We start from the raw sequence: 20,047 nt of genomic DNA on the forward strand, positions 1-20,047 counted from the left end.
TTATGCCAGTGGAGATGACTTCTTGGAGGTTCCATTAATTGATCACTGTTTCAATTAAAACCTTAAGCTGGAAATACTAGGTTAAGTGCGTTTTGTTGTTGTTGTTGTTGTTGTTGTTTAAACAACACAATATACGTCCTCCATTTACACACAGCTGTGTCGTGCTTATTTTACATCAGTTGCGCGAGAGTTTGCGTGATGTTTTATAGCAACGGGTGTCATTGTTTCCGCCACCGTGTGAAGCGCAGTGGTTGAAAGGCACAGACTGAAGTGAGCCCCGCCTCTCTCCTGTGTGACTCTAGGCACACCCTGTAAGCTCCGTGCCTTCATTTCCTCACCACTCGTGGGGCTCATGACACCGCTGACCCATAGGAGTGTCCAAGGGTAGAAATTAATGAATGCACCGGGTGGTAAGCATTCGTTATTGCCCGTTTCTCTTCTTACTGCCGTGACGTGCATCGACAGGCCCTTCACGCCCTCACCGTGAGCATATCTGGTGGACGCACAGAAATGGCACCGTTTCTCCTGCCCCTGTCTGCACAGTGCCTTCTGTGTACCAGGCAAGGCTCTCGGCACTTTGAAAATATCAGTAATACAATCTTCCTAGCAGTGATACCGTATGTGCTAGTACTAATCCCATTTCGTGGATGAGGAAGTTGAGTTGCAGACAGCAAATGCTTAAATGATTAATTGCTGTAGTTAATTAGAGGAGAAGGAGTGAGGAAGAAAATACAGCTTCTTTCCCGGAAGCATGGAAAATAAACGTAGCGGAACTGCCTGGATTGTGGCTCAGGACGTAGAGCAAGGGGCGCTCCATGGGAAGAACATGGGCTTTGCAGTTAGAAAAACCCTAGGTTAGATCTCCGCTCCACATACTGCCAGCTGTGTGGTCCTGAGCAAGTTGCTTAACCGCTCAGAGCCTAAGTTTCCTCAAATGGTGTGCCCGGCAGGCCCTGGGGCCACAGCAGTCACGAAGGCAGACGTGGTCCATGCGCTTGTGAAGCTTACGTTCTGATGACAATGGCAGGAAATTGGCAGGTAAACAGATCGATGAAACAAGAGCAAGGGTGGCACATACTGCAGCGAGTGCTGTGAAGAAAACGGTGATACCGATGGCGAATGGGGTGTCCTTTCTGAGACGGCCCCTTTCTGAGAGCTGGGGCAGAGCATTCACAAGACCGCGACAAGCCACCGAGGCCCCGAGATGGCAAGCTTCACGTGGGCAGCGGCCAGGAGGGTGGCTAATGGGGCCAGCGCCTGGTGACCAGAGAGCAGCGGCATGAGGGCGACTAGGTCAGAGGGGTAAGCAGGAGTCCGACCGCACAAGGCCTCCGAAGCCATGGGGGGATGTGAGTCTTGCGTGAAGTACATTGGGAAGTGGCATTCGGCAGAGGAATGGGAAGACCCACTTCACGTGTTTCAGTGACCGCTCTTGCTGCCACGTGGAAAATGAATTGCGGTGGAAAAAAGCAGAAGCTGAGACATAATTCCTGGGGCTACTGATGATGGCGACTTAGACACGTGCGGGTCAGTGGCCGTGGAGAGACGGGCTTGCGTTTGGTCTGTGTGTTGGAAGTGGAATTCACAGGGTCTGTGGGTGGATTGTTGAGGATGGGCTAAACGAAGGAAGCAAGAATCACTCTTTAAAGCTTTGTTGAGCAGCTGGGTAGATGATCGTACGTTCACCGAAGTGGAAAAGTGTGATGTGGAGAATAGTTCTGATGTGGGTTTTGTTTGGAGCAGAGAGAACCGAGATTCTCTTTGGGGCAAGCTAAGTTTGAGATGCTTTTGAGACCTCCCAATGGAGAGGACTTTAGAAAAGTAATTGAGTATACAAGACTAGAGCTCAGAAGGCAGGTCAGTGCTGGAAATCCATGTTCGGAGTCATGTAAACATATTTGAGGCCATGGAGGTAAATGAGATTGTCTGGGGGCAGGAGTGTGGATAGAGAAGAGGGCCTACTGTAACAAAATGTAGCCCACATTTTCAGCCTCCATGTAAGCCAACACTTAACATGATAGCTTAAGATATTTCCATATGTTAAAAAGCCCTCATGAAAAGAATTGCAGTGGCTGTATCATCAGAATGTTCCATAGTGGACTTAACCACTGTCTTATTATTAGAACATTTTGTATTCTTTTTCTCATCACTATAAATGCTGTTGTGAACATCTTGGTGCATAGAGCTTTATTTGCGTTTTAGGGTGCATACGATGGGATGTCTCAGAAGGAAGGTAAGGGGCTAAAGAACGTTTTCTTGGAGAATCATTTATGTCAGGAAAGAGGGCACTTCAAACCATGGTGGTTCTGACCAGCCTTCCTGAAGACAACTAAAAAATAGGCCAAAATATGTTTAAACCACTATTCAAAGGTGCCAGGCAGCTAACCAGATACAGTGAAAAATTACGGGGCCGGGATCCAGGAATAGACAGCGGCTGGGAGATTAGTCTGGTGTTTGGGCCACTTTTTCCTCTGTAGATATTTGTCATTTCAGAGGGGGAAGCAGAGAGGCCGAGTGGCTTACGGTGCTTATCACAGCCTTGAGGAGCCCAGGCCGTGGGGACTGTTGCCTGGTAGACCTCTCTGTCTTTAGATGGGACCCCAAAGGGCTACATCGGAAGAGTAAATGGTTGAGAGACTGCACTCAGTTTCAAATATATTCAGCTCCAGAAACTGAATTTGAGAGACCTGGTATGCTGTGCCATCAGACATCCTGGATTAATTACTGCCGTCCCAGGTGAATCCTCTCTGGGAAAAGACCACCATAAGTCTCAAGTTATTTGTATAATTTTCCGTATATGTTCTCTAGCACTCAATCAAAAATAACATGAGGTGACAAGACAACATGATATGATTAGGAGAAACCATTAGTAACTAATAGAAATGAGAGATTAGGAAAAACCATTAGTAACTAATAGAAATGAACACAGAAGGGCTCCAGATAACAGAGTCCTCAAACAAAATTAAAACAACCTTGTTCATTATGTTTAAAGAGACAAAAGAGACCATTGAGGATTGACTTTGAACATATCAGCAAAGGCAGGACACACTATGAAAAGAAATCAAATGAAAATTCATGAACTGAAAAAAATACAACCAAAACTAAGAAATCAGTAGTTGATTTTAACCACGAAAGATAGAAATTGTAAATGGAAGACCAACCAATCAAAAATACCCAAAATGAACCATTAAGAGACAAAATGATGGAAAATACAGAAGATGGGGTAAGAAACATACGGGACAGTAAAAAGGTCTAATGTCCCTATTTACAGCCTAAGAAGAAAGAGAATGAGCGTTTTAGTTTTGGGTAAGACATTTGAAACTCAGAACTAAACCTTAGGCTTGAAACACCACCAAGAAGGCAGGAGCAAGAGAAAATTAACATGAACACCATCTCACTTAGGTGATTCTTTCCTTCAGTCAACTAAGCGGTGATTGCATCTGCCTCCCTCCCTGCCTGCCTGTCCCTTCTCCTCCCCCTCTCTCTCTGCAGCTGCCACCATCTACTCCCAGCCAGTGTCTACTGACCACCACCACGTGGGGGTGTTCTTGCCCCAGTCTGCAGATTGGAGTCATCATATGGCCAGCATGCAGTGGTCTGTTCTGTCTCAGTGAGTGATAAAATAAGTAGACAAAAACAACCCATAAGAATATTGTTTTGATCAATGCAATTAGGGCTGACCCTCTTGGATGTCTACGGAACATCGCACCCAACAACTGCAGAATACACACACTTTTAAAGTATATGTGGGCCCACTTACCGTATTTGTCATTTTGCTGTGCATTAGATCTCAACAAATTTCAAAGGATTAAAATCATACATAGTATGTTCTGACCCTAAAACAGTTAAGCTACATATCAAATAACTAGAAAATGCCCACAACTTTAGGAATTAACCTATTTCTCAAATACCTAAAAGTTAAAACCAAGAGATGAAAATTAGAAAATATTTTTAAGTGAACATTAATGAAAATCATACAAAGTTTGTGGAGTGCAGTTAAAGCTCTTCTTAGAGATTTATTACCTTAAGTGCACATGTGAGAAAACGCATCAGAAAATGAGTCACCTAAACATCCTTAAGTAGTATGAACATAACTTAAACCCACAGTTGATGGGGGTAAAAAAAGTAATATGAGAGCAGAACATAATTAAGCAGGAAATAACTGCAGTAATTTAAAAAATAAAAATAAACATACAAAAAAGATAAAGCCAAAAATTGATTCTTAAAAAAATGCATTGGGGTGCCTGGGTGGCTCAGTCGGTTAAGCGTCCGACTTCGGCTCAGGTCATGATCTCGTGGTTCATGAGTTCGAGCCCCACGTTGGGTTCTGTGCTGACAGCTCGGAGCCTGGAGCCTGGTACCTGCTTCGGATTCTCTGTGTCTCTCTCTGCCCCTCCCCCACTCGCACTCTGTCTCTCAAAAATGAACGTTTAAAATTTTTTTTTCAAAATGAATTAAACTGATAGAGCTGTGTCAATGAAGAAGAAAGAGCACCGAGAAAAATATTATCACTACAGATATTCTGGACATTAAAAGTCCCTAAAAGAATATTGTGAATATTTTATGCTAATAAATCTGAACTTACATATGACATGGACAAATGGGTTTTGTAAAAAAGCTAAATAAAATGAAATAAAAATATAATTTTTTTTAATGTTTATTTTGTGAAAGAGTGAGCATGCATGAGCCACGGGAGGGTCAGAGAGAGAAGGGAGAGAGAATCCCAAGCAGGCTCCACACTCACAGCGTGGGGCTGGATCTCACCATGAGATCATGACCTGACCTGAGCCAAAATCAAGAGTCGGATGTTTAACCGACTGAGCCAACCAGGTGCCCCAAATTAAAATTTATTTTATAAAAGTATAATATTTTAAATGTTTAATCTTCAAAACTTCCACAGAGGAAACTCACACTTAGATAGTTTCAGCAACAAATTCTACCAACATTTTAGGAAGAAATACCACCAATCACACACAAACTTCTCCAGAAAAAGAGGGAACACGAAACAGTTCACTCTGTGAGGGCAGCACAACCTTGGTATCAACACCTGCAAAGTTTATTAGAAGAAAGGAAAAGTGAAGTCCAATCCTCTGCATGAACACGGATCCAGAGAGCCTACCCACATTAATAACTATTTTAGGAATGAAAGATCGGTATGACATTTTTTTAATGTTAATAAACATCACTGCATTGATTAAAATCATGATCAATTCATGCAGAAAAAGTAAGTTACATTCAAAATTCAACATCTAATCACTATATTAGTAAAAACAGCAAGTTGGGAATAGGAAGGAAATTCCTTATAGTGATAAAGAATATCTACAAAAACTCCTACAGCAAATAGAGAACATTATGAAGAAATGTTGAAACTTTTCCTTTTGACACTGAAGAATAAGGTAAGGTTAATCCAATTCATCACTTATTTTCGCCCGTATATTGGAAAGGTGAAATAGCCAATGAGATACATCAAAAAAGAGAGAAAGGGCAGTAACTGGGAAAGACCTCAAGCAGACAACAGGATAGTTCATGTAGCTAGTGAAGAAAAGATCTATGAATATAGCAAGGTTGCTGAACACAAAGTAAATGTACAAAGGTTCATTGAATTTCTGTATACCAGCAACAAAGATTTAGAAAATAAAATCTTTAAGTAAATTGTAAAATGTACGAGGAAATGCAAAAAGCCAAGAATAGCCAAGACACTCTGAAAGAACAAGATGAATATCAAAACTGAAAAGCAAGATTAGTTAAAATAGGATTGCATTGGCACTTGGTAAATAGAATGAAGAAGCAGAATAGAGTCCAAAAAACAGATTCTCATCTGTGGACATTTGATACCTTTTTTGGCATTGGTAATGGCAAATGGCATTGCAGAGAATGGGGAGAGAGTGATCTCAACAAATCCTGCACAGGCCACTGAATAACTGTAGAGGGTTAAGGAAGCTTACCTCTTGCCTTGTACCATATAAAAATATCAATTCCCAGGGCGCTTGGGTGGCTCAGTCAGTTAAGCATCTGACTTCAGCTCAGGTCACAGTCTCATGGTTCTTGAGTTTGGGCCCCGCATCGGACTCTGTGCTGACAGCCCGGAGCCTGGAGCCTGCTTTAGATTCTGTGTCTCCTCTCTCTAACCCTCCCCCACTCACACTCTGTCTCTCTCTCAAAACTAAATAATAAATATTAACAACTCTTTTTAAAACAAAATGCGAAAACTTCTAGAAAATAGAGTCTCACAACAGATGGGGTAAGATTTCTTAACTACATTGCATACATAAGCTGTTAAAAATGGACTTTTTAAAAAAATTAAGTCACAATTGGTGAAAAGGCAACAGAAGACACTTGAAACATACAAGTGACAAAGGGCTCACATCCCAAATAGATTGAGAACTACGTAGCAATTAAAAAGTTGTCAAAAATGGGCACAAGACTTGAACAAGCACTGCACAGAAGATCCCCATCTCACCAGTAGACACATGCCAAGGTATGTAACCTCACTAGTGATAAGGAAATGCAAATTGAAACCACAATGAAATACCGCCACTACCCACCGGAAGAGCTAAAAATAGGACCAGCAACGCCACGTGTTTGTTGGTGAGGATGTGGAGCAGGCAAACACTGCTGGTGGAAGTGTAAATTGGCACAACCCTATAACCACGTTGGGAAACAATTTGGCATTTTCTGCTAAACTTGAAGATGAGCAAGCATATCACATGACCCGGCATTTCCGCTACAAGGTTCACACCAAACAGAAGTATATGGATAGGTGAACCCAAAGACAGATGAGCTGTAAATATCCAGAGCAGCGTTAAGTTTGTGATCGCCGGGAAATGGAAGCAACCCGAGCCATCAACAGTGCCATGGCTGAGTAAGTTGTGATACGTTCACGGCGTGTAGGGCCATATGGCAGTGAGCTGCAGCCACGCTCAACAGGGAGGAGGTTCACAACGGTGCGTGAAAGAAGCTACAGGCAAATGATGGCTGCAGGACTATTTCTGTGAAGTTCACGAGCAGATTAAACTATAGAAGTGAGGATGGTGGTTCTCTTCGGGGAGGAGGTTGCCGGTGGTCACGGGGGTGTGTTCAGTTTGTGATAATGCCTTGAACTGGACGCGTACATTTTGTGTCTTTTTCTGTATGTGTTTTCCAGTTCACACTTAACCAAGATTCTCACCGGGGTGCAGGGTGAGCCGCTATCCAAAAAGAACCCAAGATACCATGGCCCAACAAGAGTGAGGCTTTACTTCTGTTCACGTAGTAGCCTCTGGTCTGTCCGGAGAGGTAGACCAGGAAGCCGGGCTGGGCACCGGGTGCCCTTAGGTTTGGCAGGAGTTTGGCTCCTCGCTGTCTTGCTGTTTTGCCATCTCCAGTGTTGACCCTTGTGCACAGTTGAAGTCGGTGGCCTATTGTGCCTGTGTTCCTGCCTTTGGCTAGAAGGACAGAGAGTGAGGGGCAAGCAGTTTCCTTTGAGGGAAGGGGTTTGGGCTTGACACGCCTCTCTTTTACTCATGTTCTACTGGCAAGAATTCAGCCCCATGGCCACATCGATTCCTGAGTGAAACTGGACCGTGTAGCCCCCAGTTGGGTGGCCATGTGCCCACCCAGAGTGCAAGTTGTCCCTGACCACAGGAAGGAGGGAGATCAGGTCGTGGGGACAGTTAACAGGATCTGCCACAACACGGGTGTGGCCATCCAGCCTTGCATGGTTTTGCTGGGAGGACAGGGATTTAGTCTCACCCTCTAGTGTTACCAGCCCCTCCTGATTCAGGCTGAGGGCTGTTTGGGCAGGTGTTTTTTGGCTTGAGTGTCCAAAGGGCGAGAAAGCCTGAGGATTCATGCAGTGTGTTGCCCCGAGAAAGTGCCAGGGGTCAGACTTGAGGGAGCCAACCTGTCACCAGACTCCAGAGCTGAGCGTGTCCGGGAACAGGAGTGAAGGCAGCAGGCAGGGGGCTCCTGGGCGGCTCAGTCGGTTAAGCATCTAACTCTTGACCTCCGCTCAGATCTACATCTCACAGGTCTTGAGTTCAAGCTCCACGCTGGGCTCTGCACTGGGCTTGAAGCCTACTTTAAAAACAACAGGCGGGAGCTAGGTCAGTTAGAGAAAGAAAGAGAAGGTAGGGGGCAGGAGAGGGGAGTGTGGAGCCTCAGAGCACCTTCTCAGGGGCTCTGTGACATCCTACTCCCTGCCTGGGAAAGGACATCATTCAGAGGGAAGGCCTAGACTTTCTTTCTGTTTTTTAGTCAGACCAGGGGCCTAGGCAGGTGGGATCAGAACGTCCCCCTATTGTAGTCACAGGAGCAGGAAAGGGAGCTTTGGAGGGCTTTGGCTCAAATGTGCACGTGACCCGGCCCTGTCGCAGTGGCTGACTGGTCCATGGAGCAGCTCACCCTCCCGGGAGCCGGGAGGAAGCAGCAGGTGAAGGCCCTTGGAGCTCACCAAGGAGGGGTGGCACAGGACCTTTGTGTTAGGGTTCCCAGAGGAACAGAACCCACGGTGTATGTACAGGCAGACAGAGATTCATTCTGAGAAATTGGCACATGTGATTTTGGAAGCTGACAAGTCCCAAGGCCCACAGTCGGCAAGGGGGGAGACCCAGGAGCACCGATGCTGTCACTCCAGTCCGGGGCCAGAGGCCTTCCAACCCCAGGAAGAGCCAGTGTTTCAGTGCGAGTCCGAAAGCAGGAGAAAACGGACGTCCCAGCTCAAGGCAGTCGGGCAGGAAGCCCACCCCCCCTTTCTCAAGGGAGGTCGGCCTTTTTGTTCGATTCAGGCCTTGAACCGAATGGATGGGGCCAATCAGGTGGGGGGAGCCATCTGCTTTACTCAGACCACTGATTCAAACTGAATCTCATCCAGAATCACCCTTCCAGCCACACCCGGCGTCGTGTTTGGACAAATGTCTGGGGCCCCGCCTCCCAGTCAAGTTGGCACGTGAGATGAACCACACACCTTCCAGGGGCCTGTGCATCTGGGAGGTGGTGGATGTGCGAGCGCCTTGTCGTGATGGAGCACCGACCAGAGGAGGAGGGTGAAGAGAGGAGCGGCGGCAGCTGGGGCCTCAGGGAAGGGGACTCTCAGCTGGCAGGACTGCCCCAGCTTCTCTGCCTGCGACCACAGTGCGTCAGCAGGCCGGCGAGCGTGGGGACTGTGTCTGCCTGATGTCCCCTGTGTGGCCTGCACTTACTGTCCACGTCAGGACTGCATCCTGTCTCTCTGCCCACACTCATCTGTCAACACCCTAGCTTCCCGGGACCTCAGAATGTGACCGTATTGGTCACATTCTGAGATTGGGGTCTACAGATTGGTCTGGGATCTACAGATAGGTGACGGCCTCGCAATGAGGCTGTTCGGGTGGCCCCTAACCCAATCTGGCTGGTGTCTCTGTAAGAGGCAACTTGGACGCAGACGCCAGGGGCACGCGTGCACAGAGGGACACGCGCGTGAAAATCAGCACAGCCAGAGGGTGGCCACCTGCGAGCCAAGGAGAGAGGCCTCAGAGGAAACCAGCTGCCGGCACCTCGATCTCCGTCTTCTGGCCTCCAAACGTGCGAGAGGGTGGACTTCTGGTGTTTAAACCGGTCTGTGGCGGCCCTAGCAGGCGAATGCAGGCACGCGGTGCTCCGTCCGTCTTAGCTGGAGGCTGAGTCTGGCGTGAGCTCACCGCTGCCCTCAGCTCCCAGTGTGATGTGGGGAGGAAGACGTAAGCAAAGGAGCCACAGCCCCGGGAGCCGGAGGGTGCCAGACTCCCAGCAGCAGCTCTCGCGGGCCGGGACGGGCTGGAAGGGTGTTCCGGGCCGGGAGCCGGTGCGTGCATCAGCCTGGGGCCAAGAGAGAAGAGCCGCCTCTGGGAACCTGCCGCTGCTTGAGAGGTCACCTGCTGGGGAGACGTCGCGTGCCCGCGGGAGGAGTCTGGGCTGTGGCCTGAGACGGTGGGGAGCCCCCAGCACTAGATTCTCCCTCTGGAGGCCGCAGCTGTGTTGGACGAGGCAAAGACAGAGGCCGGGCAAGAGCCAGCCTGGCAGAGCGGGAAGATGCGAACCGAGGTCCCGTTCCCAGCGCCAAGAGCTGGGCACGCTACCGTGCATCTCCGAGCCCCAGGGTCTGCCTCTTGTCTGTCGAGCAAGAATTAAGGTGAGGATTAACCCTCTGGTGTGCGTAAGGGGACTGGCTCTTAGAAGATGCTCAGCCAGGCAGCTGTTCTGCTGGGACCCCTGCAGGGTGGGGTGGGGGGGGGGGGTGTGGAACCCAAAGAGACTCGTGCTCTGGCAGCAGAGGGCAGACCCAGGCTCCAGCCCTGCCTTGCTTCCTTCCACAGGATCCATGCCAGTCCGTCCTCTCCCTGTTCTCCTAAATCCTGCTCGTTCCTTCAGGCTCTGCCGTAACGCTGTCCTCCTCCAGGAAGCCTTCCGAGAACTTGGGTCCACCTTAATTTGCACCTTCCAGCACTCGCAGCCATGGGTCATGCAGCCATGCCCTAGATTGCTTCGTGCGCTGGACCACCGACCCAGAATAGGGTCTGGGGGAGGAAGGTGAATCTGACACCTTTAGGAAGAGCAGGGCACTGCTGTCTCGAAATGGCCAACCCAGTGCCTGTGCCTTTCACACACCGGTGCTCTGCTGACACTGACTTGCTGTTCCAGCCTGGCCCCGCCCCCATGTGCGGGTGCCTTCCGCTCCTGCGCCCTTTCCAACAGGTTCGAGTTGCACCCATCTTTAAGGAAAAGAAAACCTCCAGTTCCCAGTTCCCTTTCGTTCATTATTTAGCCCCGTTGTCCTCCAACTTTCTGTTCACATCTCCCTAAAAAAAACTTTGAAAAAAAATATACCAACATTTCAAGTTGATACCTAAGTTTTTCATTTTAAGTCTTCAGTCACTGGAAATAATATAATTTGCCACAAATAGAAGAGCTACTTTAAAATATTACATCAGTCCTTCCAATGACTGCAGTAGACTTGAAACATAGAAAACTGTGGTCCCCACCATAATCCATCTTCAAAGTGCTTTTTTTTAAGTGCTTGGAAATTATGTTCTGACTTTTTCTTCTGCATTTCCTTTCATTTTCACTGACAGAATTCTATCCAAATATTTTTATGCTTGAAATCATACAGAATATGTAGAATTCTGTATACAGAATCAAATACTGGCTTTCACAGAATTAAATGAAAATCTATAACAAAAAAGTACCTGGAAAATATCTGAATATTTGGAAGTTAAAAAGAACACTTCTAAATGACCTGTGGATGAAAAAGGAAATTATGAAACAAATTTAGAAGGTTTATCTGAATAGTGAGGAAAATACAGTATATGAAAATACTTGAAATGCCATAAAGCAGATGTTTGATGGAAATGTAGGGCTTTAAAATGCCTTGCTAGGAGAGCAATTTAAAATCAACAAAGATTCCACCATAAGCTAGAGAAAGAACACACGAAACACTAAGAAGAAGGACATAAACTGTACCGCTAAAAGCAGGAGGCAATGAAATAGAAAATGGGTGAGGGGGGCACCTGGGTGGCTCAGTCGGTTGAGCATCTGACTTCGGCTCAGGTCACAATCTAACAGTTTGCAAGTTCGAGCCCTGCATCAGGCTCCACACTGACAGTGCGGAGCCTGCTTAGGATTCTCTCTGTCCTTCTCTCTGTCTGCCCCTCCCCCCCCCTTAAAAAATGGGTGATCAGTAGAGAAAATCAATAAAACTAAGAGCTGTTCTTCGGAAAGATCAGTAATGTTGATGAATCCCCAGAGAGACTGCTTAAGAGAAAAAAAAAAACCCACAAATCATCAGTAATGAAGGATGGGGCATCACTACAAATCCTACAGACATTAAAAGGAAAATGACGGGAATGTGAGCAACTTTATGCCAAAACAAATTTTAAAACTTGAATTATTTCTGTGAAAGACATGAATTTTCAAAATGGACACAAAAAGAAATAGAAAATCCAGATAGCCCTATATCTGTTAAAGAAATTGAATTCATGATTAATCCTTCCACAAAGAAAATCCCAAGCCTCTACCTTCAGTCTTAACACCCTCTAAATCATGCCCTACCTAGCAGCCAGTGACCTTTCTAGAGCACAAGTTTGTCATGTCCTTCCCCTACCCGAACTTCCTCCGGGGCTGACTCCCCAGTAAGACATTCAAGGCAACTGGACCCAGGTGGCACCTGTCCCTGACAGCCTTATCTCTAACTCCCGCCCTTCTCCACTCTGTGCCCCAACCCCCCACACTGGAGCCCACACACATCTGATTTCTACCTGTCCCTCTCTGGCGGCAGTACCCCCTGCCCCCACCAGGGGGCATTTGGGAATGTGTGGAAGTGTGAGTTGTCACAATCCCCCAACTCTGGGATATCACGACATTTAGTGGGCCAGGGGCCGGTTGTCAAATAGGCAGCAGTGCCTGGACCAGGCCCCACCAGGAAGAGTTGCCCTGTTGAGAATGCCAGAGGGCCCCACCGAGTCTCACCTGAACTGACTGTTGTCTCCCGGGGATCAGCCTTGCTCCTAGTTCTCCCTATAACTTTCTCACCCCTTCCTCACCAGGCTGATCCTCATTTGGCCTTTGGGGCTCGGCTTAAATGTTACTTCTTGGAGACCTTCCCAAACATACACCCAACAAAGTCACTGCATTGGATTTGCCCCCACCTCTACCCCCCTTTTATTAAATAGAGGTCACTTCAATTCCAGGAGCAGAGACTTGGTCTGAATTTACTCTGAGGCTATGGGAAAGCCTCCCCACTCTTGAAATAGAGGCATTTCCCTGGATTTAAGTGGTTTCTCCTGGAGCTCTGGCTCATACCTGAGCCTTCCCCGAAGGCCCCTCGCCCTGCTTCCTCACCCCTCTTCCTTGGAGCTCTGCCCCTCCCTGGTCCCAGGTGGGAGCCCGGCTACCCGTGGACCATCCCACCCCCCAGGGCAGATCTTCAGGAAGAAAGGCAAGAACCTGTGCGATAATAAACAAGGGAAAGGCAAGAGCCATCCTGCAATACTTGCCACGTGTCTGCCTGGACGGCCCAGCCACAGGCCTGGTATCACTTTTTAAACATTTTGCATTGGTAATTATGGGTTGTGGACTTACCGAAATCTGAAAGACTCGAGGAAGAAAAGTCTCCCCTGTGCTGTTGTCATTGATTGTTTGCTTCTTTACATGTATGGCTCCGTCTAGAGACCTGTCAGTCAAGGCAAGAGGATTAGCCTCGCCCATGTGAAGGGAAAATTGGGAAGGGAAAAAAAAAAAAAAAAAAAAGCCACCTTGTCTGAACTTGAAAATAAAAATGCTGATGCGGTTTTTATTCCAGAAACATATCTTACTGATTAAGAGCCTGGTGAGCTACCGGCTCGTGGGTGGGCCGCGGTAGCCGGCCTCCCCGCTCCGCCGAGGCCGGGCCGGCATGTCAGCGGCGGCAGGGGGCGGTGCGAAGGCTCCGCCGCGACGCCTCGGTGCACGTCGTGGCTGCAGGGCATGACCGCGTGTGCGGGCACCCGTGTGCCCGCACGGCTCTGCGACAGCCCCTTGGAGACGAGGCAGGGGGGCCTTCGCTGGGTCTGAGTATCTTCACAGGAGGGTGACGGGCAGCAGGTCACTATGGAAAGAGCGTGGATCTGGGGTCCAGCAGGTTTTAACCCAGTGCTGCCACTCACCAGCTTTGTGACCCCGGCCAGGGACGAGCTCTCGCAGCCTTGGTTTCTACAGAACGGGGGGCGCTGTGGAGGCTGCTGAGATCCGGCAAGTGCGGGCACCATCCACAGAATGGATGCCTCCAGGAGCCGAAAGCATTCCAGTGGCCAGGACGGCAGGACGTGCTGAGCGAGACTGTCTCCCGCCCGCGGCCCCCGAGGGCACTCTTTCTTCCAGGCAGTCTGCCTCTGTCTGGGTTCTCTGCCCTGGGCTTGCGCCGCAGGAGTGGCCCCGGCCTGCTGGCCTCGGTCCCCGTGTCTGTGAAACGGGGCCGATACCTCTGCTTCGACCACACAGGGCTGCGGCTTGGCATGAGCGCGGAGGCCGCTGCCAGGGAGGCCGACTTCGCCGAGGGCCCGACTCCTGCTGGCCCGGCCCGGCCCGGCCGGCGTCTTCTCCGGTTTCATTGGGTTGGGTTACAGGGCGATGGCAGCGATCGATGATGCTGTAATTGGGGTGACCTGGGTATTTTCCCGGGTGCCGCTGCCCGTGACTCACGCTGCAAGTCGGCCTCCCGCTGTCATCAGCACGGGAGACGCTCGGCAGCCTGCCGGGGCACTTGGCTTTCACAACCCCGGTGTCTGGATGTGAGGTCCCTGAGTCACCCGGAGATTCCACACCTCGGGAGATGTTTACGCGGAGCCTTTGTTCCCGGAGTCCCCCCAACAGATAGGGTTTGCTCTGAGGCGTTTCGCTGGCGCTTAGAGGGTTTCCAGCCGCAATCGTTCCCAGCAACTAACATCCGCTGTGAATCACGAGTCCGCTGGGGAGCCCAGCTCCCGAGGCCCTCGTCTCCTCCTTGCCCGTCTCTGCGTCCGTCTCAGTCCTTGCAGCGGCCTCTGCTCCTCCCCTTCCCTCCCTCCCCTCTCTCCCGCTTCTTCAGGGAGGCCCCCACCTCTGCCTGCCCCCCTGTCTCCCCGGCCGGCTCCGCGTCTCCCGCCCAGCGCGGGGCCCAGTGGGGAGTTGGGTGTTGGAGGGGATGTGCCACAGCTCCGGAGAGGGCAGGTCCCGGGGGATCGTGGAGGCACGGCCCGGGGACACGGGCCCTCTCGCCGTCCATCGGGCAGAGCCCCGTGCGCACCTGGCGTGAGACCCGCGTGCCACGGCAGGGTCCCTGCAGCTCCAGCCTGCGACCCGCCCGAGTGGCTGCAGTGCCGCGGGGCGGGGCGGGGCGTGCAAGCAAAGGTCGGGGTACAAGGAGACGACACGGCCCTTCTGCGCACGCCCGGAGCGAGGATTGGCTCCCTGTTTCCTGCCTTTTCTCCTGGAGACGCGTGCAGTCCGCCCGCCCCGGGCATGAATCCTGATCGCGGTCAGCAGTGCTCACTGAGAGCCCAGTAGGTGCCAAGCCCTGTGCAGACAGACCGGGTCCAGCTGGGCAGGAGCAGCGGGGCCCCCTCTAGAGACCAGTACAAGTAAGGCAGGACGCAGGCTGGATGGCAGGGGGAGCATAGGGACCCTTTCTGCGCCATCGAGAGCCCCGCGCCCTGCGGCTGGCTGGAGGGATCGGAGCCCGGCCCCAGCACTGGACCCTCCTCCGTTTGAACGCAGCCCCTCTCTTCCAAGCTGTGTGGCCTTGGGCAAGTTCCTTGACCTCTCGGGTCTTGGGTTTCCTTCTGTATGAAATGGAGATGACAGTCACTGCCGCTGGGGAGGCCCGGTGAGACAGCACGCACAGAGCGGCCGAGGGCAGCACCCAGCCCGTGACCGCTTTCGATTCAGAGAAGAAAAACAGAGGAACATTGAGAGTAAAACCCGATCCTGGCAGGTCGGCCTGTTTGCAAGGATTCCGGAAAGAGCCGGCTGTGGGGAGACTGCGTGTGGCCGAGAGGTGATCCTGCACTGCCCTCTGGGGGATGGCCTTGCAGGAGTAAGGAGGACTCGGCCTGCAGCACCCGGGCACCCTCCGGCCTGCCCCGCGGGAAGCAGCCGGGTGGTCCCGCCTGCCCTCCTCCCTTCCCGCGGCGGCCTCAGGCTCACCGTGCTCCCGTGCTACTTCTGTGGGGGATTGGAGATCGTCCCACCCCCAGAGACGGGCCTGCGGCCCTGGCTCCCTCGGTCCTCGCCACCCCCCACCCCCGGTCCAGCAGTGCGGGCGAGGCGAAGGCTTCCCCCAGTGCTTATTGTCCTAACCAGGCCGCGTCCCGAGAACTTTAACCCTCAACGATACCGTGAGGCCGGTGCTGGTGTTATTCCCATTTTACAGACGAGGACACTGAGGCAGAGGTGACTCCAGGGACCGCTCAGCCTTTCCCTTCCACGGGCACAGCGCGGAACGCATCGTTGCCCTGTGTCCGTGCCCGGAAGCCTACTGCCCCCATCTCCTCCCCACGGCCCTCCAGCCCACCCGGAACCTTCTGTGGCCTCCCTTCCTCCCCTCTGTCCACGCCCGGCTCGGTGTTCTTTGTTCGGTGTTCCCCATGCACCCCGACCCTCCCCCCCGCTCCGGCCCCTCTTGTGCGTGGGATTCTGGTCTGGAGAAATCCAACCTGGTGCCCCCGCCATGGCTGCAGCCTGCCTGGGGGAAGGACTCACCAGGCGGCTGGGGGACGCGGGCGCGACCACGGCCACCCGAGGCCCTCCGCTCCTCTGCCCAGGGGGCTGCACCCCGGCCCCTCAGCGCGGGGCCTTCCTCCCAGCTCTGGGAGCAGCAGCGACCGGGCGACAGCTGGCCACCCCTTCCTGTCCTGAGCTGTGCCCGCCTCTCCACTCCAGGTCGCGCCCTGTCCCCTGAGCGGCCCGCACCCTGGGGTTTCCCCCATCATCCCTCTGCTGACCCCACCCGACCTGCAGCAGAAAACGCCTTCTCTGCTCTTTGAAAGCGAAGGCCCTCGAAAGAGTTGTCCGGCCTTCTCCAGTGGTCCCGCTTCTCCCGTGAGCCTCTCCGGTGCTCCTCCCCCCACCGGGGCTCCAACGGCCACCAAGGACCTCACGTCCCTCAGGCTGGTGGTGGGCGCTCAGACCTCCTCGGGCGTGGCTCCCTGCGGCCACGCTCCTTCTCGTCCTTCTCAGGTGCTGGCGTTCTCCGTGTTTCTCTCTTAGACCCCGACACCCACTCCCTGGAGACGTGCCCCGTGTCAAAGCTTTAACACCAGTGACGCCCCGACGTCCCCACGTAGGCCCAGCCCGGACGCCCCCTGAGCCTCGGACCCTGGATCCAACTCCCTACCCGATGTCGCCACCGGGACGGCCCGGAGGTGTCTGGCGGGTAAACACGCGCCTGCCCTCTCCCGACCTCTCCCCGCCCCAGGCCTGCCCCCGCCAGCCTCCCCACCCCCCACAGAGGAACAAGTCCAGCCTTCCGGTTGTTCAGACCAAAATCCTTGCCGTCTTTCTGGGCTCCCCTCTTTCTCAGAGCCCACGTCCGTCGGCACATCCTGTGGTCTTGCCTTCCAACCGTGTCCCAAAGCTGACCACCTCCCACCACCTCCTGGTCTAAGCCACCGTGAACTGTCACGTGCTTTGAGGTTGATGAGCGCCTCCTCGTGTCATTTTTCTGCCCGATACCCTCCAAAGCCTCTTTATGTTCACACTGCGGCCCAGCGTTACCGGGCTTGACCGGGTCACCTGCTCGGCTCCCCCTCCTTCAGCCCCACAGACTCCTAGCTGCTCCTTGAGTCAGACTGTCTCCTGCCTCAGGCCCTTTGCACCTGGCGTTCCCTTCGCCTGAACACGTTTCCCTCAAATATCTGCCAGCTCCTTCCCTCACCTCCCTCGGGTCTATTGCTGAAATGTCACTTCCTCGGTGAAATTACAACCACAGCCTCCTCTCCCAGTAGCCCTGACCTCCCTCCCCTGCCTTATACTTGTCTCCAGCCACCCCAGGGGCCACTTCATGTATTGTCTGGTTCACGAGGGCAGGGATTTGGGCCTCTCTGCTCCACGCTGCATCCCACATGCCCCCAAAAAGCACTGGCACAAGGTGGGTGCCCAGGAAACACCCACCAAGTAAACAACACAGGAAGGCCCTCTGCTCCTTGCTCAGAACCGGGAGTCTCAACAGGAAGACGCAGGGCAGGGTCTCTCCGGTCCCAGGGCAGCCCTGGCCCCCTCCCTTCAGCCTCCAAGGGGCTTCGGGTCAGGCTACGACTGCTAGATTCCCACTCGCTGGTTCACCCAGAGCCAGACTGGGAGGTCCTGACCCTAGTTTCCTGGATGCTCAGTGGGTCAGCATCAAAGCCAGATTAACTCCCGGCTTCACCCTGGCTGCCACATCCTTGTGACAGGCGCAGGCCAGGGAGACTCAGTAGCCCCAGTGTCGGGCGTGGACTCAGACCTCTGGGAGTCACCACCATGCACAGGCGCACACACACACACACACAAGTGCACACATGCACACACCTGCTGGCACCACCACTGGTTAGGGATCCAGGGCTTCTTGACTTTGCTAGTGATTTATTACAGCCCTGGCATCAGACTGGAGCCCAGAGAGCCGGTGCCCAGGCCCTTCCTGGCAAGGCCATCTCGTCTAGCATCTTATTTCACGGGCAGGGACCCTGCTTGAAGACAGACGTGGTTGACGTCACCTTTGGCTCCCTATTCCAAGCACAGAGTCACCCCTCCATCCCGCGCCTGGACACGGTAAGGGAGAGTGCCACCTCCCTGGACGAGCACTAGCCTCAATAAACACCAGGCCCGGGACGCCTGGGTGGCTCAGTCGGTTAAGCGTCCGACTTCAGCTCAGGGCACGATCTCGCGGTCCGTGAGTTCGAGCCCCGCGTCGGGCTCTGGGCTGATGGCTCAGAGCCTGGAGCCTGTTTCCGATTCTGTGTCTCCCTCTCTCTCTGCCCCTCCCCCGTTCGTGCTCGCTCTCTCTCTCTGTCTCAAAAATAAATAAAAATGTTAAAAAAAAATTAAAAAAAAAAATAACCACCAGGCCCAAACGGGGATGAATAAAGTGACCCCACCGGTCACTGTGTGAGCCAACAGGCAATGCCCCAAACCTAGTAGCTCTCGAGAACCGGGGTAGTGATGGCCGTGGCCACGGTCACCACGATTCCAGGCTCCCCTTCATGCAGCCGGAATTGCAACAAACACCTCAACTGGCTGCTGTTTTATTTTGCCCCCACCTGGGTAGAGTGCTTTTTGCCCTCCATCCTGGCCTGTCACACCTCAGACATTTCTTGCTGGCTTATCTGTCCGATTTAGGGGAAAACTGCATTCTGAACACCAACCTGAACTGTTGCCCAGGGGCCCTGGGTCCTCCCGGTGTCGGCATCACAAGGACAATGAACACCAGGGCTTACGAGGCAGCTGTTTTTGGCCTCTGTCCAGGGAATACATGCTGCCCTGACCCAACGACACCGCCGGCTGTGTTACCCCTTGGGAGGCCGTGAGGAGGACTTGCAGTCAGAAGAGGGCTGACATTTTATTCTGTCCACCTTTGCGTGGGCTCACACACCCAGCAAGGAGGAGGTTACCGATACGTGGATTAAAAAGAGAGTTCTGCTTCTGACCAAGATGAATCAACAGGCTCGTGTTACTCCCCACCTGAAACCACCAGGAGAGTTAACAGAGAAACGCGTCCTGACTGTATTCCACAAGTTAGAATAATGTAGCGATATCGAGACCCAAATCAGACTTCATTGAAAACTACAGTGCACGAGATGAAAAGCAGTGTAGACAGCCCAACAGAAAAATCAGCACTGCAAAAGAAAAGACTCGTGAACTTGAAGACATAGCGATAGAAACTATCCACAGTGAAACACACAGAGGAAAAGGAATCCCCCACCCAGTAAAGAGCATCAGTGAGCTGTGGGTCAGTTTCAATCAGCCTAACGTATGTGTAATTCGAGTCCCTGAAGGACAGGAAGAAGGAACAGAAAAAATATTTGAAGAATGAATGATCAGATTTTTCCAAAATGATGAAAGCTATAAACCCACAGATCTAAGAGCTCGACAAACTCCAAGCACAAGAAGCATGAAGAAAATGACACCCAGGCTCATCATAAATTCCTAAAAAACAGTGACAAAGAAAAAATCTTTTCTGTTTGTTTTAATTATTTTTGAGAGAGAGAGAGAGAGAGAGAGAGAGAGAGAATATGAGTGGGGGAGGGGCAGAGAGGGAGACGCAGAATCCGAAGCAGGCTCCAGGCTCCGAGCTGTCAGCACAGAGCCTGACGGGGGGGCTCAAACCCATGAAATGCAAGATCACGACCTGAGCTGAAGTTGGACACTTAACTGACTGAGCCACCCAGGCACCCCAAAGAGAAAATCTTAAAAGTAGCTATGGAAAAAGACATTACGTCAAGGAGGAAAATAAGGATGACAACAGATTTCTTGTCAGGAACAATGCAGGTGAAGCAACAGCGTTTTTTTAAAGCACCAGGAAAGGGGCACCTGGGCGGCTCAGTCGGTTAAGCGTCCAACTTCGGCT

The sequence above is a fragment of the Panthera pardus genome, unplaced genomic scaffold (assembly GCF_024362965.1).
Source record: "Panthera pardus isolate Hobbes unplaced genomic scaffold, ASM2436296v1 HiC_scaffold_6, whole genome shotgun sequence".
In the NCBI taxonomy this organism is placed as follows: domain Eukaryota; kingdom Metazoa; phylum Chordata; class Mammalia; order Carnivora; family Felidae; genus Panthera; species Panthera pardus.